We start from the raw sequence: 21,817 nt of genomic DNA, 5'->3' as shown, positions 1-21,817 counted from the left end.
TACAGAGTTTTCCCACATAATCTAAAAACTAAAATTGGAACAAATTGAAGCATAATTTCATATTTAAGCACGTGCCAGAACAGTCCCCTCCGCTAGCAGGCCTTCTGCTACCTGGAAGCAAAGGCCTTGAAAGCAGCTCTCAAAAGCAAGTATATTTTAATTTTCATCGTTCTTTTGGCCAAGTAGCAAATTCCAAAGTAGTGTTTAATCAACTGGCTTATCTGGTTATGAAAAGTATAAATTATATTTAGGTAAGTACATTTTTAAACAAACTCTCATCCAAGTAGATATCTTTCAGTCTAAATATTAGTAGGAGGGGCAATTAAAAAGTTATGTTGGAACAGAGTGATGAAAATAAGGCCCCAAACAGTCTTTGTTCTGTATTATATAACTAAAGATTTCAACTAAATGTAAAGAGCTTTTGTGAGGGGAAAAATGGAGTTCTGGTTTACTTTACATTTATTGTTCATTCATTACCTTATTTCTAATCTGCCATTCTCTTAATTTCCCAAACAATAATTTGATATCAGAAGTGAATGGAGCCACGGCTTCACTGCGGTACAGTGGGATGATTGTCATGCACAGAGGGGCCACCACCGGGAAGCTATTCATGGCACAGTAAGTCACTGTTAGCAAACTCCAGCTTGCCGGTAGAGCTGGTCCTCGGAGATGCTCTTACATTGTTTCCAGTGAATTCAAATCACAGGTTTATCTCCTTCCAGGGGTCTTTTAGAGTTATATTTATATATTCTTACAGCATCTTATTTTCAAGCATCTTGTTTTTGTAATTGTTGTATTTACTCATCACTTATATGGATCATTTTTTTTCCTTATTCAAAAATGCAAATTAGTTACTGTACAGTGGAAGTTCTGCGTTGGAAGAAAGCCTAAATTTTGCTAATCTTTAGAACTGGAATTTCTAAATAAGAAGGATATATCTTTCTAGTGTTTTTTTTTTCCTTCCCTTTTTAAATGATCCTATTCCATCCAATGATCTATTTCTTATTTTACTGAATCCTTGAAAAGGAACTCACTGACTCAGCCCCTCATTTATGTACCAAGCCCTCACTCCCTGCTAGGTGCTGCAGGAAAGAAGCAGATGTAGTCCCAAGACTTGAGAAGCTTCTGATCCAACAGGAAAGAAAATCATTCAACAAATAATTGCATCAGATATTAATTCTAGCTGTACTATATGATAGGTACTATAAAGTAAATTCACAGGGTACTTTGAGAACACAAAATGGGGAATATGACCTATTGAGTATCATGGAAGTCCTTCTTACATCAGGAACACTGAGGCTGCAACTTGAAGGGTGAGTAGGAGTTAGCCAGGTAAAGAGGGAGAAGGAAAAGTTGCAGCGCATTCCAGGCAAAAGCACATGTACAGGCTTGTGGTTGCGAAGGAGAAATATGGAGCTTTCTAGGAACTGAAAACACCAGTGATTCTGCAAGAAAGGGAGACAGTGATGGAGCATGACAGAGATGAGACCAGAGAGGTAGGCCAGAAAATTGTGCACAGCCTTAAAGGCTATATTAAGGTTTGAGAATGCCCAGGGATGCCTCTGAAGTGTTTTAAGCACGGGCTTGATGTGACCAGATATGCATCTTTCAAGGATCACTTTGGCCACAATTTGGAGAATGAATTGGAGGACAAGAAAGAACAGGATATTATTTAAGTTAATTTTGGGGGGAAAATCAACCCAAACCATTGCTACATATTTATTCCAGATACATATGGTATATGTAAAAGTACAGAAACAAACTGTAAAGATGCACAGAAAACTCAAAATCATGTTACCTATGGAAAAGAGGTCATGGGAGTGAGAAAGAGGTGTTAATTATAAAAAAGTTAAGCTATATTCACCACGTTTTCTTTCTTAAAGACAGGAAACAAATATAACAAAATGTTAACAGTTCTTAATTCTGAGTGATGAAAATTGGGATGTTTATTATATTATTCTTTGAAAAAATTTGTATCTTTTGATTTCCTCAAAAGAAAAAGTAAAAAAAAAAAAAGAAAAGAGAAGTGGAAGAAGAGCAGAGAGCATTTCACAAGGGAAGGCATGGCCATGTTCAATGTTGCTGAGAATTCAAATAAAATGAAAACCTTAAAAATGTCCACTGGACTTACTGTCACTGAAGACTTTAGCAAGAGCCTTGTCATTGGAGTGCTGGGAACAGAAGCCAGACTGAGGAATGAGTAGATGAAAGAGGAGGAAGTGGCAATGGTGGGTATCAACAAGCTCTGGTGATATTTGGCTTTGGAAGAGAGGAGAGGAGGTAGCTTGAAAGAAACAGAGGATCCAAGGAGAGTTGTTTCTAAGATGAGAAAGACTGAAGCTTGCTTACATGCAGGAGGGGGCTGGGAACAATAGCACAGAATTTCTGAGCGTGTGTGAACAACTGGGAGCATGGGGAGGGGCTGGTGTCACACTGGAAGACAGACATTGCCTCCGTCATTAGAGGAGACGCTCAGAACATCACGAGGTCGAAGGAAAGACGTCCCCACAGTTAGACTCTGTTTTTTCAGGGAAGTAGAAGGCACCAAGGGGGACACATCTGATGAAGGGGAGAGAGTTAGAGGCTAACTGAGGAAGAAGGAAGACAATGGTGCAGCAGGGTTGAGGATCCAAGTGATCTGGATAACTCAACTTGCCTAAGAGTTTTCCAGCAGGACTGAGCTACCCAGTGCAAGAGCAGCAAAGGATGATGTTTACACAATTCAGGACTAACCTTTAGTCAGATAGGCATTGACCAAAAGATAGAGGAGGGAAGGAATTGAAAGTATTTGAGAGATAGAGACCACATTGCTATTATGAAGCTATGCATGATAGAGAGATAATGAAAGGAGGGAGTGGATGGATGGAGAGAGAGAGAGAGAGAGAGAGAGAGAGAGAGAGGCGCAACACTGACAATCTGGAAAATTTCAAGAAATCAGAGTGAATGCAGCAAGTGCATGAGCAAAGAAGCTGGGATGAGAGGAAGTTGTGATTGGAGAATGGGGCATCAGAATTAGTGATTTAGAAGATGGAGCATTTTCTGATAGTAAAGCCCAGCATGAACACCCAGAGTGGGTGGCAGAGGGGAGTAGAAAAAGGCTGTAGGTGAGGAAGATAAGAAACTGAGAAGCCAGAGGGCCAGTGGTTAGGTGGTTAGCTAATAGTGGTTAGCTAATAGTACCATGAGTGACGACAGCAAGTGGGACAGATAGGAGGACAATAAGCCTGGCCCTAACTCTTTGAAGAATGGCGTAAAATAAGGTCTGTGAATGATAGCACACACGTGTTTGTAAGAGTGCAGATGCCAAAGGTCTGGGAGTTTCTGAGAGGGGGAGAAATGGCCTGAAAGCAACACGAGGAGCAGGGAGGACACGGGCCTCTCTTCCCAACACTGGGATAAAGGGGCAAGAGGGAGAAGAAACACGCCCCACCAGAAAAGGCTGGGAAAAAGCAGCATTCTAGAACACAGCAGGGATTCATTGTGACAGCCATTCTCACCCCTGGCTGAACATTAGAATCATCTGGGGAGTTTAAAAAAGTACCTATGCCCAGGTCCCACCCTCACCTGGTCAAACAGAATCTCTGGAACCTGGGGATTTGTGTCATTTAAGAGCTTCCTTGGTAATTCTAATGTGCAAGTGGATTTTTAAAACCACTGATTTAAGGAAAAGAGGTGGAGGGAACTTTGGAGAAGGGTTCTGAGGATACAGGTAGGTTTCCTGATCATGAAAGATAGGGTCCTGAATGTACAAACTGTGCTCCCCGCCTGCCCCCTGGGAACTTACCCGCACAAGGGAACTGAGCAGTAAGCACCAAAAGCTCCTTCATCTCCCAATTTCCTGTCTTTGTCTCAAAGCAGAGATTCTGACCAGACAGCTAGATGTGGTTTCTAAAGGGATCCTAGGTGAATTTACCTTTTTGTTTTATTTCACTCGTCCTCCACTTTTTCCAGGTGATTTGAGGAGAGTGGACATTTATTGAATGTAAGCATTTATTGAAGGGGAGTTGTTACAAGTGGCTCCCACCCCTGACCCAATCATTGACACAAATCAAGCCACTTCTTTCCTCTGTGCTTCCGTCTATGAACCCTGTAAAATGTGACAGCAAGATTGATGTGGAGGATGACAAAGATGACAATGATGCTAGTTAAACTTTGCAAAGCAGTGTGTGCCCTAGAATCAAGATTTACAAACACCATCTCATTTAATCCACGGGATCCCCAGGGAAGTGAATATACGAATTCCATTTGTAGGTGAGGCCACTGGGGGCTTCAGACAGATAAGCAACTTGCCCAAGATCACCAGCTAGTAAGTTACATAGTCTCAGACAGTCTCCAGAGACCAGGGCCTTAATCACTCCACTTTATGTCACTTAATTACAAAACTGGCTGAAGTTTCCTTCTAGTTGGAACACTGATTCTTTAACTCTCACTGGCTTTCTTTTCCTGAAGAAACAGGGTGAATCGCACAATTCCAAGGCTTTGCAGGGTTTTACTGAAAAGTTAAGGCAGGCTTCAGGGAGTGAGTCTGAGGCCACACATGGGAAATGACATCATGAAGTTTCATCTCCTGGCCTCCCCACAGGTGCTCCCAAGAGGATTTCGGGAGCCTCAGGATGGCTGATTTATCTTCTAGCTCCTGGAGCATCTCTCTTCTGGCAGGTGGAAACGTAATATAACATGCTCAGGACGACAGGCGTCTAATTGGATGTTGAGATTTTAGGATCTAATAATTGCCAGGAAGAGTCTGGGTGGTATTTCTTCGCCGTGCAAAAGTAAACTAAAATTCTTTTCCTCTTGTATTCCATAATTTTAAATTAGGTAAATTTAATCTCTTGCTTCTTAGCTCAGCATTACTACAAATTAAACATGCAAGTATTAATACTGAAAATAATTTCCCTTTAAATAATATTCTGAAACCCGATGTGGGGTATTTCCAATATATCCATAAAGCAAACAAGACAACTTAATTGTTTGTTTCTCCAAGGGAAGGAGCTAAACCCGGAATTAATTTGGTTCAGCCTGTGAAACAATTCGTTTGCTCTGCCTAATTCTGCCAATTAAAGAACTTTTCCCAGACACAATTAGCATGTAAATCAGCGGCGGAGAGCAAAGGCGGCGTCTAGGCGACCCGGGTGGAGTGGAGCGCGGGACCGAGAACCGCCGGCGCCACGAGGGCCGGACACCGGATAGCGGGACCGCGCCAGAGCGCACGGACCAGCTAGGGGACCCGGCTCAAACACTGACTGCTGTCACCAGCCGAAACCCGGGTGTTAAATAGCGCAGCCGGGGATCCAGCCTTCTTGGCCGGCACAGCCTTTCCCCTGAGCCCCGTGGGATAATAAGGGGGCGTCGAGGGGCCAGTCCCCACCCACGCCGCAGGAGCGCGCATCCAAGGCCGCCGCCCCGCGCCCCACGGTACTCTCGAGGTTCTGGCGCCCGGAGCCGAGGGGGCTGCGCGCGCACCTCGAGCCGCGCCCCCCGCCACCCGGGACCGTGGCGGCCTTCGCCCGGGAAAGGTGGAGATAGCGGCCCCTGCTGGCATCTCTGGAGAACGGCAGAGGTGCTGACTTTTTTTGCTTACAGTTCTCCCCACCTTTTTCCAGGTGGTTTGGGAAGAAAAAAAGGGGTGTCGTCGCGCATGCATTTATTCTTCTTGAACCATCTTCAGCAGATGTCTGTATGTGCAAAAAACGGCCATAAAGGAAACATGGACTTACTAGTGGCCCTAGCACCACTTAGGGAACAGGTACAGTTTCTAATATGAGGGCACTCGGCCTAAGTAGCACTGAGACCTCCTCCCCCCACTTGCTTTTCTCCGCAGACCCCGAGACCAGCAAGGAAATATCTCTCCCCCGAGGACCGCTGAGCCGCCCGGTGTCACTATCTTTGAAGGCCGCGACTCCGGTCGCACCCTCCGCGGGGCCCACTTGGGGGGCGGCGGCCGAGGCGCGCAGTGGCTTGCGGGGCGCGCGCAGCGGCCGGGGGAGGGGAGCGTGGGGTGGCCCGACGAGTTGGCACAGGCCCGTCCCTGCACGACTTCTTGGCTCCCGAAAGTTCGAGTGGTGGAGGAAGGCCGTGGCTGCTATTCGCCGTGCGGCCAAAACAATAGTGCCGTGGAAGCAGTTGCGATTTTCCTCTTCCGTGAAGCTGCTGGGCTCTCGCTGGAATTGTTTGCGTCTTATTTCTGAAGTTTATTTCTAAGAACAGTCCATACACCGTGTGCGTTAAAAAAAAAAACAACTAAAGTTTTAAAACAGATCGCCGTCGTTAATGACACCATTCCCTGCATTGTCGTTTATTTGCTTTACTTAACACGGTTTATTAACGTGTGCATGTGCGTAACTAATAGCTGCGTTCTTATCTTCCAAGTGTATTTTTAAAACCGCACCGGCTTCTATCCAATTCACCTGGGCACGAACAGCGTCCAGCACTTCTGGAACCCACCTCTTCCTAACAGCAATCAGAACTAGACAGGCTCGCCGTTCACTTACCCTCCTCCTCTCAAACTTTTCCATTTAAGAAAATCGATGAACAAAATCTTTCTTGTAACTTGCTCCTGCACTACGTCTATTTTTATTTATTTTTCTGATTTGGCAACACTCAGCAATGCTGTCCGGGATTTTTTTTTCCCCCTAGCCAGAGCAGATGTGGGGGAGGGGGAGGTGAGGGCTGGGCTCCCCCCGACCGAGTCGCCCCCGCCAGGCCTGGGCGGAGCGCGTCCTGGGGCCGGGAGTCGCGGTGGAAGGAAGCGGCGCTGGCCGGTCGGTCCGAGACTCCACCTGCAGCCACACCCCGCAGGTTTTCCCTCTCGGCCTCGCTCGCTCGCACTCACACATACACACTCACACACACACCCCACAGCTCTCCTTTGGGTCGGAGGAGACGCCAGCCAAAGGAGGCGGGGTTGCAGGAGGAGAGTCCGCTCTGCGCAATCCAGTCCGGGACTTGGCTCCGCCCGGGAGCGGCGGCCTCTCCGGTGACAGAGGAGTAGTGAGTGGCACGGGGTGAGGCTGCAGCCAACTCCGCTCCCAGCGCACTCGGCTGCCCAGGCGCTCGGGACGCAGCAGCGGCGCTCCTCCGCGGTGCCGATCGCCCGCGATGCCCGCGTGAGAGCGTGCGGCGGCGGCCAGCATCTCCACGCCCGCGGCACCGCGCGCCGGCCGAGGAGCCGGGCCAGAGCCGTGCACCCCTGCCCCAGCCCCCACCCGCCCCCCGCCCCGAAATGACTTGTTAATCGGCGCAGACACCACCGAGGGGACTCACCGGAGTGGAATCCAAGTGGAATTTGGATTTGGAGAAGAGTTTCTTGAACATTTGCCCCTCTTCCTTGTTGGTTTTCTCCCTTTTTCTTCTTCTTCTTCTTGGTATTTTTTTTTTTGGCCGTCCTTTTTTCCTCGCCTCTCTCCGACCGTCATTGGAGATGAACACGGCGCGCTTGCATCCCAGAAAGTAATCGCCGCGACTGTTGCCCCCCAAAGAGACAAGCACACATGTAGGAATGACAAAGGCTTGCGAAAGAGAGAGCGCAGCTCGCGGCCCAGAGAGAACCCCTCAATAATGGATTACTAAATGGGACACACGCTGTGCCAGTCCGCTCCGAGCCGGCCTTCCGCCCGTCGATGCACCGAAAAGGTACGAGCGGGGCGCCCCGGCGCGCCCCACCTCCTGCGCGCAGGGCTCCAGCCAGAGGGTCCGGGGACCGCGGCCAGCGCGTGCTGTCGGCTTTGTGGTGTCTGTGTTTTATTTTGTCTCGTGTCCCGGTCTCCCGAGCGTTGCCGGGTCCTGGGGGAGCAGCAGTGAGCCCTGCCCGCTGTTCCTCGCCCTGCGCCCCAGAGACCGCCCGGCTCCGCGTCGGGAGCTTCCCCACCCGCGTCGCGCACACGCCCGGCGCCGCCCCGGACCGCGACGGCGCGGATGGCTGCCGCCCCGGGGGTGCGTGTGTGTGCCGGACCCCAAGCTCGTCCTCTCTCTCGGGCCGGCAGGGAGTAGAGCGGGCCGAGAGGGTGGGATTCGCGGGAGCTCCCTGTCCCGGTTTCGAAGGCAGGGCTAGGGGGCTGCCCTCGGGGGCTGTAGGGGGCTGGGCACAACTGCGCTGTTTTCGTCCAGCGCCAGGTTTGCATTCTGGGTCGGGAGAGGAGTTCCGCGGAGATGGTGTGGAAGCCCAGGGAATCTTTTGTTGTCAGCGCGGGGTCTGGGCTGGGCTCCGTGGAGTCCGGGAAACTTGTAATGGCCCTGGGCACCCGCGCGCCCTGCCTCTGGGTCAGATCCCGGCTCCTGTGGCCGCTGGCACCAGAGGTTCCGGGCTTTGTTTGCTCGAATAAGTGCCCAGGAGCGGCCTCTTGGCGTGGCGTGGCGCCCCCGCCCTGGGTCCTGTCCCCGGTCACAGCTCCCAACCCGAGCGGCGAGGACACAGTCCGTCGCAGCTGCGTCCCCCTCAAGCACCGAGCCCTCCACGATGGGACTGGCGTATGCTGCGTCCTCCTCCGAGGTCTGCTAGGTCCCTCTCTGGAAAGGAGGCGTCCCAGGAGGGGGAAGGGTGGGGAGACCTGGCTAGAGATGGCCCTGGGTTTGCCACTCAGACTAGGGCTCTGTCCCGACTTCTCTCTGTGTCCTAGAGCGCTGGCACAGGGGCAGGTCACCTGGGAGCCAGTCAGGCATTAACTACCCACCCTGCCTGGGGACCCTGCTGGCCACCGGTGGGATATGTCTCTTCCCCCAGTTCTCCGCGTTTTTCTCCGTTCCTCACTGAGGGAGACGGGGCAAAGCAGGATGCTGAGGTCTCCTCCTTTCTCGCACGAGCTGAGTGTCACAGTGGGAGCCAGGAAGCGGTCCTGGGCTTGTGTGTGTCGGGAAAGGAAACCGGATTCCGCTGCCTTTCCCGCTCCCTCGCCGCCCCTCTGCCCGGCGCCTCCGCCCCCTTTACAGCACTGGGGTCACTGAACCAGGCGCTTCTGGAAAGTTTCTCTGAAAGCTAGGGGCAGCAGACACGACAGGATTGGGGCTCAGCAAGTGCAGTCTGCGGGAAATGGGACCCGGAGGAAATCATGTGGACAGCCCGGGATGCGGCTAGGACGAGGTGGCGGCCCATTGGAGAGTGGCGCCTCCTGGCCCGCGGCACTTGCTGGACCAGTCGGGGAAGAGATGGATGGGGGTTGGGGGTGTTGAAGCCGGACTCTGGATGCAGGTGCGGCCGCTCTGGTCAGAGGCTGTCGCAGGGTGCGTGTGGACAGTGGCGGGGACCCGCTCGTCTGCAAGTAACCAGCTCCAAGTGCAGCATCCCCAGCATTCTGCACCTTGCGCGCAGTTTTCCAGCCGCCGGATGTCCAGGGAGGAGCGAGCAGGGCCAGGTGTGCGTGGCCGGGGGAGGAACGCGAGACCCGAGGCGCTGTCGCCACAGCCAGCGCGAGCACTTGCAGGGGCGGCCTCTGGGCCTGCAGCGCGGCGGTCAGCCCTGCCTGCCATTCCGTGTCGGTCTTGGAGAGAAAGGGGACTGCTTTGGGAGTGTGGTGGCCAGGCACAGCCACAGTGGGATCGCTCCTTTCGTAAGCCCAGTGGAAATCGAGTTGCTACTGAATGCGATCCGTGAAATGTTTAAAACACGGGCGCAGGCGGACACACCTACACACACACACACACACACGCACACACCGGAGCACACACTGTCTCACTTGCACTCAACTTTCTTTGCCCACATCTGAAAAGCGGGTTAACCCAGTTGCAGTGTTTTGACAGCAGGTTTCAGAAAAGCTATTTAATGCCCCCCAGCGCTGGTTTTTAAGTCTTTCTGGGATAATCCTGCTAATTGTCAGTCTTCTGTCCCCTGGTATACACACGTCTTGAGCATAAAGTCCATGGTCTGCTACTGGGATGGCAGGGGACGATTTGTGGCTCTGGATACATTAATCCTTTATTTAGATTTTTCCCCACAGAGCAAAGATGCCTGTGTTCAATCGTGAATGGAAATACTCTGCACTTTTTACACCTTACCTGAATGGCTACCAGAGGTCAAGATTGCAAGCATTTTGTATGACTTTTTAATACCGTGTTTAGTCTGCACGGAGCAGTTTTATGATTTACAGTAAGCTTTGATTAAACTACTCCAGGCACCAAAGTTAATTATTAACCTAACCTTAAATACAGTGGCAGAACGGTGTCTCCACCTATTAACCTAAACTATCTATTAAAAAAAATAATTGCACTAGCTATTTGAATTTGGTTTACCCATGTTTGTTTATATGGTAACTTTTATTTGGCTCTTGAGTAACCCGAACTCCCAGTTATTAATTTGGTTTCAGGCCATTCTTGAATGAGGAACTTTGCAGTCTAGTCTAAAGCAGCCAAGAATGATCAGATTTAAAACTTCACTTTTGTGTTAGGAGTCTTTTTTTCAACTTGATGTAAAGAAGCATTCTACTTTGTGTTTCTTATTTACAGTGTTAGTGACGTGACAATCTTTCCCATGTGTGAGATTTTAGTTATCACCCTTTGGACTTGTGCCACATTTTCAATAATGCCTATAATCCATATATGCAAATGTTAAGCAGACACCCCAAATCATCCTATGTCAGGAGCCATCTGCAGAATGCACTTATTGGATAAAACACTTATGCTTGAATAGGTTAAAAATTATAAGAACCTGTAGAGAACACTCCAGTGAATGTTGAATGAATGAATGAAAGAAATAGTTACACATGGTTCACATTTCTCCACTTACGGTGGACCCTGTTTATTTTTCCTGGGGAGGTGGGAATCTATGCCTTCAAGCAAGTGGTCATTACAAAGTGGCCATAAGGGCAAGTCTTTATTTACACACAAACACACACCCCTCAAGTTCTTTCAAAGTTTAGTAAATGCTTTTTCAGTCATTTAAAACATATAGCATTTGCATTTTGAGTAGGCGGGTAACATTACACTAGTGAAGTCTAGTGTGTTTTAAATCAAGATAGCAAAGAAGTAGGAAGACTGTTATCTTCATTGAATAAAAATAAGACATCCAAATTAAAATCTTGTATTAAATTCAAAATAAATACTCATGCTTTAAAAGCAGATAGGCAATTGCGCTGTCATGTGAATGGAAGCAAAAACACTGTTTTGAACAAGGAGGTAAGTCAGATAGTTTACTCTATGTGCATAGCAGCTCAGCTCTTTTCAGAGCAGGACAAAAGAGTGATGATGGGACAAAAAGTTTTTTTTTAGAACTAGATTGCCAAGAACTGATATAGTCTCCCCATCTTATTTGTTTGCAGGAAGGAATCCCAGAACAAGCCAAACTAATTGCAAATGCTTTAATTAGGCATCTGCCATTTGCTCAGAGTAAAGTCTAGGAAAGCCTGTCTGTGCACGGCCCCTCCCCACACCCTTCTATAGGTTTAGACAGTTGACTGTCCTTCTCCCAGAGTGGGGAGTCTTGACAAATTTAGTGGCCACTGTGTGTTATGACAGACACATTTGTGCGCACCAGGGGAGAGCAAAGCCTTGAAGCAATCTGGTGGGCCTTCTCATCCAGTGCCCCCACTCTCTTGGGGTGCCCTGGAGCCAAGTGGTTTCTGAGATATTTCTATTCCACAGTGAAGGCTTTTCTCTTCTGCCTTAAAATGTGCTGCAAGAGCAACTGAACTCTTCTCTGCTGGCAACCACATGGTTGCCTCTTGGGGATCTGGTAAGGTAGGGAAAGGAGGGGAGGTATTTAATCCCTTTGAAATGGGCAAATAAGATGTCATACCACACCAACCTCAAGGGAGAAGGCGTTCAGGAGAACTTCCCAGTATGGGACTGTTACATACAGTCTGTCTCTACGAAAGGATGTCGTGTTTTGTGAAACAGATGAGCTCTCGCAAAGCTTTCTTAGTAGAATAATTCTAATTATACTAATGAAGAGTATCATATAAAACTACAATACACAGATGCTTTCCAAATAATCCTCTTCAGCCCAGACCTTTTTCCTGGACCTCGCAAATAACCAACGCCTACTGGCATCTCAAACTTTTGTTCAGAAAACCTCATTCTGGATCCTTCTCCCCCAAATCTACTCTTCTCATAATCTCCATCATGGTAAACGACAAATTCCATTCCTTGAGTTGTTTGGCCCCCAAACCTGGTTCTCCTTGACTGTCCTCTCTCACACCCACATTCACTGCGGCTGCAATGCTGTTGGCTCCACCGGAGCGCATGCGCGCTTCCCACAGGTCTTCCACCTCTGTGGCCCGCACCTTGGCCAAGCCACTGCCCTCTCCTTCCTGCAGGGAGGAGGAGGTTTTCCTGCCAGCCTCCCAACTAGTCTCCCTGCTTCTGCTCTTGGCCCCCTACAGTCTTTTTGCAACACAGCAGCTAAAACAGCAGTGTTCTGTTTTATTTGGAAAAAAAAAAAAAAAACCTAAGCCAGATAAGATAACTTCTCTGCTCAGATGTTTTCCCATCTTGTTCCAGTAAAAACCAAAAAGTCCTGCCTGTGGCCTCTGCAGCCCTACATGATCTGCACTCCGGCTCCCACCTCTCTGACCTCTACTCCTCCTTGAGCTTCCTTGAATGTGCCAGGCATGGTGTATTTTTGGGATCCTTTGCAGGGACTTTGCACTTTTGCTCTTTCAGGGTTTGGGGTGCTTCTTTCCCCAGATAGCTGCATGATTCGCTCCTCATATTCTTCAGGTTTCTGCTCAGATGTCACTTTCTTGCAAAGCCTTTTATCCCCTTATTTCCTTCACCCTGTCTTCCCTAGCACTCCCCACCCCTTGGCAGGCTTCATTTTCCCCTTAGTACTCGTCACAGTCTGACAAACTATATGTTGGCCTTGTTGATTTTCTGTCTTCCACTAGAATGTAATGCCATCAGGATAGGCATTATTATGTCTTATACACTGCTGCATTGCTAGCATCTAAAACTGTGCCTGGCACACCATAGATCCTCCATAACAAGTGCTTGTTGAAGGAATGAACAGTGACTCTTTTTGCAAACAACTAGTCTTTATTTTATCTCTTTTGTCTGCCCTTGTTTTTCTATATGATGTTCTTATCAAATGAGATATTTACATGCACGAATGTGTGTGTATGTACTGTCTTCCATGTACAGAGATGATGTGCATCACGCACCATTAGTGGAACATTCACTGTGTTGTTTTCCTAGTCTTGGTGATGGATTGAAGCCTGTTCATTCGCACAGTCTAACCCAATCTTCTTCTGTGGCCAAGAGCACACATCTGTGAGACACCTGGTTGCAGCTGGAGGGAGTCTAAGTTAGGTAAATTCAACTTGCCAAGAAACAGACTAAGAAGACAGCCAGCATTTATAAGGATTGAGCTTTTGACCCTGGCCCCTTTTGTTCTGCATTCTAATCACTGGCCACAGAGCGTTCTTGCTTTTTTGGAGTTTGTTAATGGTAGTTTTAAAAACTCAACTTTCTATCTGGAGAATAGAGAATGCCTATTAATCCATGCTTCTGCCTTGTATCAGTACAATATAACTGTTGTTGAAGATACTGCACTTGCAGTCGGAAGACTTAGGTTCTAGACTGTTACTGCCTTGGACAAAAAACTTCTCTGAGGCTTCATTATTTGAAATAAAATTGTGAATGGTAAACATATTTTTCCTACTTTATAGTATTTCTGGGAGAATAATATAAAATCATCAGTATGAATGTATTTGGTAAAATATAACATATGCTCTGGAAATTTGAAAAGTTTGATGCTAACTTCTTCCCTCCTACCCCAGACCCTGGATGTAACAGAGACCCTACTTCATTTTCTTCTAATCATTAAAAAAAAGGTTATTCTCTGTTGATGTAGTTTTAGTGTAAATCACATTATGAAACTAACTAATATCTTCAAATTCATTGAAAATGCACAATCCGCATACAGCACGGATAGCAACTTTATTAATCAGAGTGCCAACCACATCGAGTAAAGGTTGCTTTCAATATGACCATTAAATCGGGCAAGGTCATGGAGTGGCACTCTGCCAGGAATTATTTAAAAAGTAAGAGAATTGTTTTTGCTCAGTTAAGTTCTGAAATAGTTCACATCAAAGTAACCATTAATGTAGAACAGACATGTCAGGGTGAACCAGGAGTAGCAGGAGAGAAGTTTCGATCTTTGCAGTAACAAGGGCAAATTCATTATATTTTGTGGTGTGAAGTTTATAAATGTGGAGGAACTGTCAGAGGTAATGTAGTGGACAGCTCTAGAGGCAATGCTGAGGTCATGCTTTTTTGGCAGACAACACACTTGGATTTGTATTTTTTTTTTTTTTTTTTTTGCCATTTACTAATAGTGTGACTTTGAGCCAGTTCCTTAACCACTCTGCTTCAGTTTCCGTTTGTGAAATGCTAGGATGGTAATGTTATGGTCGTTGAGAACAGTAAATGTGACAACATCTGTAAAATGCTCAGCACAATGCCTGAGCAAGCAACAACCTCTCATTTGATGTAAGGTGTTATTTTTATTTGGGTGACTGTAGCCATGGAAAATGCCCTGAGAATGGATTTTTTTTTTAAGCACACAGTGTTTTTGTGGGAAGAGAGTACCAAAAGGAAATAGCTACAAATCTGTAACATAAAGAGATGATGTAAGGAAAACAACCTCTGGACTAGAAATGAACATTCACACCATAAGCTGGCCTTAATGTCATAGGTTTTAAACTGAGAAGCATGTGAACAAGTCACTTACAGGGGGACAGAAGTGATGATTCTTTTCCTAACTTTGGAAGTTGAAATATCACACCCAAGACATAGAAGGGAAAAACCACTATACAAATAAAACAATAACAAGCAGTGCCGAGCCTTACATCAAATAAGAGCCCAAGGGATAGTTGTTTTAAGAAAATGATAGCTATCACTTATTAACATTTTAAAAATAAAGTGCACACTCTACACTCACTTTTGGAATCTGAAAGTAGCCCATAATGACTGTTTAGGGATGAGTTGAATTCCCAAGGACCACACCTGTCATAGGAGAGAAGCTGGGCTGCTGATTGGACTCCGCCAGGAGGCTGGGGCTAGGACTTCTGCAAGAGGGTCTCCATGGTGGCCATGTGCCTGCCCGGTCACTCTTCCCTGGCCAAGTTTGAAGTCAGTTAGGGAGAGCATGAATCTCCCAGCAAAAGCAAACTACTACCTTCCCCAGGAAAGGTAGGAAATAGTTGGCTGAGCCCAGTAGAGACAGCACTTACTCTACTGACAGATACACTACTACGAAACCTGAAATTTGATTCAAATGATAGTCATACAAGTTCTTATTAGTGAGAAAAATTTGACTTCTAAAAGGCACAGCAGAAGGGGAAATAAACTGATACCATCACCACAATTCCCTGGACTCCTGCTGCCATTGTGTCTTCTAGAAAGCCCCCCATGGCTTAGAATGACAGTTATTTTCATCTTGGAAAAAAAAAATTCTCAAATTCTTTAAACAGAAAGGGGACGTATAGAGAGTGAAGTAAATCAGCAATGAACATGCTCCAAGGACAGAAGGGCTGGATCCTTGGAGCAGCCAGTGTGGGGACTATTGCTTTGAAAGTATTGTTAGTGACAGCCATTTCCACAAACGGCCTTTAGACACAAGGCTTTCCTTTAACATTCCTGTTTGCTTTCTAGTGATTTCCAACTAACCTATAATTGCCATCAGTAAAAAACTGAACTCAAAGAATCCATGCCAACTAAAAAAATTTAGCAGAAGAATCTCTGAAATTTGTGCTGTTTACCCGTCTCTTAGCCCTTGTGCCTGCCCACATCTCTAAGACCAGCCTTTGGCCATGATTTGATCTGAAGCATTTATAGAACCGGACAGGATCTGGCATTAAATACAATGAAAACATGCCATTGGAAAATAAACATTTTAGGGACTGGGAAGAAATAAAGAATGTATTAATTATGGCTTAATGTTGTTTGAAAGCATTATAGACAAGCTCTCCGTGATGGACCCATTCTTCTTTTTCCTATTTCCGATTCTTTTCTTAAGGAGAGTATTCAATCTTTTCATTAATATTGCAGCGACTCCAGCATTCCCCACCCCTCCCCCAGACTCCTACTGTCCTTGCGTGAGGAAACTGCGAGAATACTGATTGAGCTGCTGAATGGAAATGTGCCCTTCCTGAAAATGGAATGCTTTATGAAAAATTACATTCCACAAAAAACACTCAAAACAATCTAACAATGGGTCCCTCCTCTTTTCTGCCCCAGAGAGCCACATGGCTTCATTCACACATTTTGGTTTTTGAATGCATTTGTTCTTAGGCCTCAGATACCCAGGTGGAAAACCGTTCTATTAAAGCCTTTCACTATTCTAAAAACACGAGCATCTGAGTTATAAGAACACTCTCATCCCTGCATGGTGAGCGATAAATAGAAACCAAATTGTTTACAGCATGCTAAACTCCAGTATACGTAGCAGAATGACAGCTGAGTTGATTTTTATGAGAAGAATACTTGTTAATGGTTTTTGAGATGGATTCCGTGCTAATTCTTCTTGCATCATGAATGATGGCCCTAGCTAGACACTGTCGCTGGGATCTTCATCTATTAATCATGGAGGCTGCTTTCTTATTCGGTTGCCATAGTTTCAGTGCCTCAGATAGTGTTGGGGTGTCTTGGGAAAGGTTTGAGATATACTAGGGCTTGCAAGCCTTGCAGTTATTTTGGCAGTTGTGCTCTGAAAAACTGAAAACCGCTTCTCCTATAATTCAGTGCTGGATTAAAAGAGGCAACTTCTGAGAGTGTCTCCCTGGACCTTGTTATGTGCACATCCAGCTGATATTTACTCCAGGATTTGCCTCTTGCTCAGTCTTGCTGGTAAAAAAAATTACAGTCCGGGGGCTGATGTCACTTTCATCTTTCCACAAGAAAGCAAAGGGGTGCGAACTCTTCATTAAGGCTATTCATAAATGTGGAGGTAAATGAGGGCATTCATGACTTTGCCCAAAATTTCAGCTTCATAATTTGGTTTTGGCTGTGCAGATTGCTAAATAAATATAATGACATCATGAGTGTTTTGTATCATGTTTTATTTTGGCAATGGAAACATTTAGAGCTCTTACTTGAGGTTTAACCTTATTTTTTAGCTTTGACACTCATTACTGAGACCATTTTACTGTATTTTGCAAAAAAAAAAAACAAAACAAAACATAACACATGTTGGGCCATAGGTCTACTGCTTTGTTGGCTCTTGAGTATATGAACGTTTTTCATTTTTAAAATAATTTTAATATTTTGCTATTTTTTTTTTAGGTTTGTGACTTCAGGGTTGATTAGAAAATGCTCTCCAGTTGTGTATATATTGTATGACTCAGTCAAGAAAAGATTTGGGGAGTAAATTGCTGCAAGAGGGAGAGACACACACTCTGGTGATTTATGTGCCTGGTCTGTGGTGTAGGACACAGCTTGCTTTTGTTAGGCAAATTTGACCTTGAGTAACAGATACTGGTACACTCCTCGATGTTTTAGTTCCCATTTCTCAAGTGGACTCTCAAGGACTCCTACAAGTCTAAGCCAAGCAACTTGATTCCTTTGTAGATTAAAACATAAAATAATCTTACACTTGAAGCCAAACAGTGCTGAATTCAAGACCTGCAAAGCATCAAGTGAAAATCCAGGCTGATTCAGAAGAAGAAACTTTGAATTTCTTACAAATGGTGGGACTAATCTAGAAAATTAGTCACTTTTTTTTTTTTACTAGAAAATGACTAGTTTTGATTTCAGGGTGAGCTTCAAAGCAGCCGTTTTAAATTTCCCCAGATCTAGCCTGCCAAAATTTTTGCGTAAGATCAACAAGCATTTTTAATGCACGTGCCTATTATGTTGACCCCTCCCTTATCCAACCACACTAAATGATTGATTTTAGAGGCCAATAATGTGAAGTAAATTAAAAGGATAACATGGCCTTAATTGCTACTGGCTTCACCAGGCTTCTGGGCACCGGAATTCCTTGTGGAGAAACACTTTCAAGTGTCACAGCAGTTTTTGATCATGTGGTCAGGCTTACCCATAGGCTTCAATTATCCCCCAGCCTTTCTCTGCCTTCCCCTTGCGGGGCACGGAGAAGCAAGGGAAACGTGCATTTGTACATTCGGTATCATGGACCCCTGATTATTTGGCAGGGTAAGAAAATAGGTCCTGCCTGTTTTATAGTATTCTCCTAAGTTAGCTGCTTAAACACACAAAAAGACATGGAGTGGAGGAGAACAGTGGGACTAAGATCAAAGCTTTTTTTGTTAAAAGAAGAATTTTGGTGAATTCAGTGTGCTCTCTGTCCTCCCCAAGCGATTAAGTGAATAAGATTATGATTACTCTTTAGACTCTTGGGTGTCCTATTAGACAATATTGCACACGTACCTTTAAGAAAAGTAAGCAGTACTTTTTGTGTGGATGCCAGTCAAATACAATATGGACTTTAATTAACCTTAATTAATGATTTCTGATTACAGATTTTCTTTTGTGCCTTAGAAGCACAAGGCATCAATGCCTTGAAGGCAGTATTTAGGTGGAACATTTTCAGACTGCAGTGACATGAATGTGCTTCCATTGTCTTGCAATGCAAACCACCTAGGTTCTTATTATAATGGAAAATGTGATTCTGCCTCATTTTCAGAATGGTCATATAAAGAATGTTAATATCACTTGGGGTACCACTGAAATTTACAAGTGATGTGGATAGAGTAGTTAGATCTTTAGAGGAAGCATTTTTAATTGAAAAGAATGTATCCATCAAAATTGCTGATACTAACTGGCTTCTAGCTGGATTCAAGGCCATTCCTACCAAAGATTGAATGGAACTTTGGGTGGTTCCCCAATTCTTTCAAATAAAAGCATACCACATGCTAGAGGCGGTGGACCAAGGGGTGTTTCCTTTGCTCAAGGATACCCTTTACTGAGTGCGAAACATAACAATTAGGGAATATTGTAGACTCTGGAGAGAATTAGGCCTTACTTTTGGTTAAATACTTTTTCCTGTGTCATAAGTTTTAGAACAGATATCAAGAAGCTGATGTTAATGAGCTATTTACATTCAACTTGTAACTAGAGGGTCTAATAAAAGTTAGATATAATAATGCCAACTTATAAATTAAATTTCTGTGTGAACAATCGTTTTGTAGCTTATACGAAACCTAATAAGCATATAACCCATCTAGTTTAGCATAATTTGTGCATATGAATTATAAATGCTTAGTTCTACAATTGGACTTACCGATCTGTAGCCATCTTAATGAAAAATTACTGAAATTAAATTGATTGGTAATATTTGCTGTACTGTGTTCTAGGGTAGTGTTATCTAAAATAATCTTCAGTGCTTGTCCCACTGCATGCAGTATGGCTTCATTTTTTATAGAAATAAAGTCTGGCCCTGTGGTGTGATCCCACATTTTGCCCAGCGAAGAGGTATCCAAAGTAGAAAGAGCAGAGTAGTTTCATATGTAGCCAAGAGAAAAGGTAACACATGATGTGGATACATTTTTCTTTTAAAGGGATGTTCAGAGTACAGGGAAAAGTTTTCTATTAAAAAGTCAGCTTTTATCTACAAGGTGTTTCCTTTCTTTTGTGATGAGGGGAAGTAAAACATGTTGAATATGCTGATTAATGAATTCTCCAGGGATATCTCGGAGGGTGGAGCTTTCGTTTTCATATTTTGTCATGTCCAGAACACAAGACCTGTTACCATTGCCCAAACACATCCGTTCCCAAGAATAAAAACGACGACATAATTGCCTTGCTGTTAGAAAACAGCCCCGTCCAGATCTCCAGCAGATCCTCCAACATGCCAGGTGTGCAAGAGAAGGCTTTGAAATGTTGTGAATAACTTGACATTATCACATTGTTATTGAAATGCAAATTATTCTGAGCAGAACTTGAAAGGGTTTTAAATGTAGGACTAGGACAATGCATTTTCTTGCATGTTGTCAACCATACCTAGTCTTAACTCCTTTGTTCTGTGAAAAGCAATCATAATGTATTTGCATCTTTCATTGTTCCTTATTGCCCATGTTTGAAGTGCTCAACACACCTTCCTGGGTGCCACCTTGTTGGGGAGGGAATAGACTGGGGCTCCCAGCTGGGAAGTGTTCTGACTGGGCTCTTTTGCATGGGCAGCAGATTCCTTTACCCAGACCAGTCTTGCTGAGTCCCTCATCAGAATTAGAAGTCAGCCTTGCTGTTGATAACCAACACCTACAAGTGTTCATGTAGTGTTTACATTTTTTCAAAGTTCGTTTACAAACATTGCCTTAATTAATCTTATTACAACACTCTGGGTTAGGCAGGGCAGCTATCATTATGCCCAATTTAAAGATGAGATAACTGAGGTTCAGAGAGGTGGAATAATTTGCTAAGAACTCACCTCTGATTAGGGAAGGGCCCGGGACGAGGTCCCCAGCCTTCTTAATCTGAGTTTTATGTTTCTCCATGGCACCGTGTTGTTTACTCAATACCTAAAACATCTTTTAAACGATTACAATCTTTCTACCATAGATGTTCTCACATTATTCCTGTTATGCAGATTGAACACTGACACAGAACAAGTTTACAAGTAGCTTTCTAAGGACTCCCCGTGAGGCTTTAGGGCAATCAGGACCTGAATTCCTGCTTCTGGGTGGAATACTGTTTGTGCCAGGAGACGTTGTCTCTGGAGGTTCTTGAGAGTCTTGAGTCAAAATCATCCTAAAGGACATCAGTTGACAAATGGAGGCGTTTTTATTTGGGGTTCCAGTCCTATATTATGGTAGGGATGAAAAACAAATAGTTATATTAGGATGGCAGTTTTAACCCTGGTGCAGGGTAGAACTAAAGGGACGGAGGTCGAACCAAGATACTCTGTCAGGAGTAGCCTCCTGGGGCTTGCAACTTACACCTATAAAGCAGAAACATGTTTTTAGCAAGTAATAAAGTAGACCCTGTGGCACAACATAAGTCCATCTTCCCTTGGAGAAAGGTCATTTTAGTCTCGTCCAGGCTACTAGGTCTAGCGAAAGCAGCAGTTTAGTTGAATCCAACAGATAACATGTTAGCACCTACCGTAGGCAAGGGCAAGTTCTAGATACTGCAGAGGGACAACGATGAACTAGTTCAGAATTTACAGATTAGCTGTGTTCCTGCCGTAGGCTGGACATAGGCTCATGTTTTAGAGAAGAATATAGAGATGGGAGAAGTCATGGTAGTGTGAGGTCTGACCATTCTCTGCAGAGCGGTGAGGATGCTAAGAAGGCCAGGAAGAAGTGGCTGTGTCCAGCTGGGAGTCGGGCAGGGCTGGGTGAAGCAAGCAAGCATTTGAGTGGCATCTGAGGATTTGGTGAGGTCACAGTAAAAGGGAGGCCAGGGGGGAGGGAGGAGGGGGGAGGGGCTGTTGTGAAGGGAAAGGCAGGAGCAAAGGCCCAGAGCCAGGGAATGGAGGACTTGGCCCCGGGACAGCAGAGGGTCACCCCGGTGACTGGAGCACAGGGACCAGGTGATGTGGGGAGCTCCCAAAACAGAGATGGTACTGAGAGCAGCTCTGCCCAGCTAAAGAGGGGGGCACAGTGCTGCAGGTGGCTAGAGCTTTTCAGCAAGAAGATGATGTCACCAGATATATGTTTTAGAATATAAATCTGTTGGGACTGTGAATGGAAAAAGGAAACAGATCCTGGGTATGTTGGCAAGGTACAGCTGCCGGGACGTGGGGACCAGTTGGATGTGTGGGGTAAGGGAGTGGAAGGAGTGAAAAAGGGTTCCAGGGTGTCACCTCTGGGGAGCTGGGTGGATAGTGGTGGCATTGGCCAGGGTAAGAACCCAGGTTTATGAACAAAATATTTAATTAACAGCTGTCATAAGCTGTATTTAAGTGACACATGACAGACCCAACACCAAAGCC

General features: G+C 45.5%; 1 protein-coding gene across 1 annotated transcript in view; it reads left to right on the top strand.

The window, feature by feature from the left end:
- The first annotated feature begins 6,601 nt into the window (after positions 1 to 6,601).
- SEMA6A (semaphorin 6A) overlaps positions 6,602 to 21,817 on the top strand; it is a 123,784-nt gene continuing 108,568 nt past the window's right edge. The window contains exon 1 of the mRNA XM_076008298.1: positions 6,602 to 7,632. The gene's annotated coding sequence lies outside the window, so the exon portion shown is untranslated. The remainder of the gene's footprint in view (positions 7,633 to 21,817) is intronic.

This window comes from Microcebus murinus, chromosome 11 (genome assembly GCF_040939455.1).
Source record: "Microcebus murinus isolate Inina chromosome 11, M.murinus_Inina_mat1.0, whole genome shotgun sequence".
Taxonomy (NCBI): Eukaryota; Metazoa; Chordata; class Mammalia; order Primates; family Cheirogaleidae; genus Microcebus; species Microcebus murinus.
This window is presented reverse-complemented; position numbering and strand designations above follow the sequence as displayed.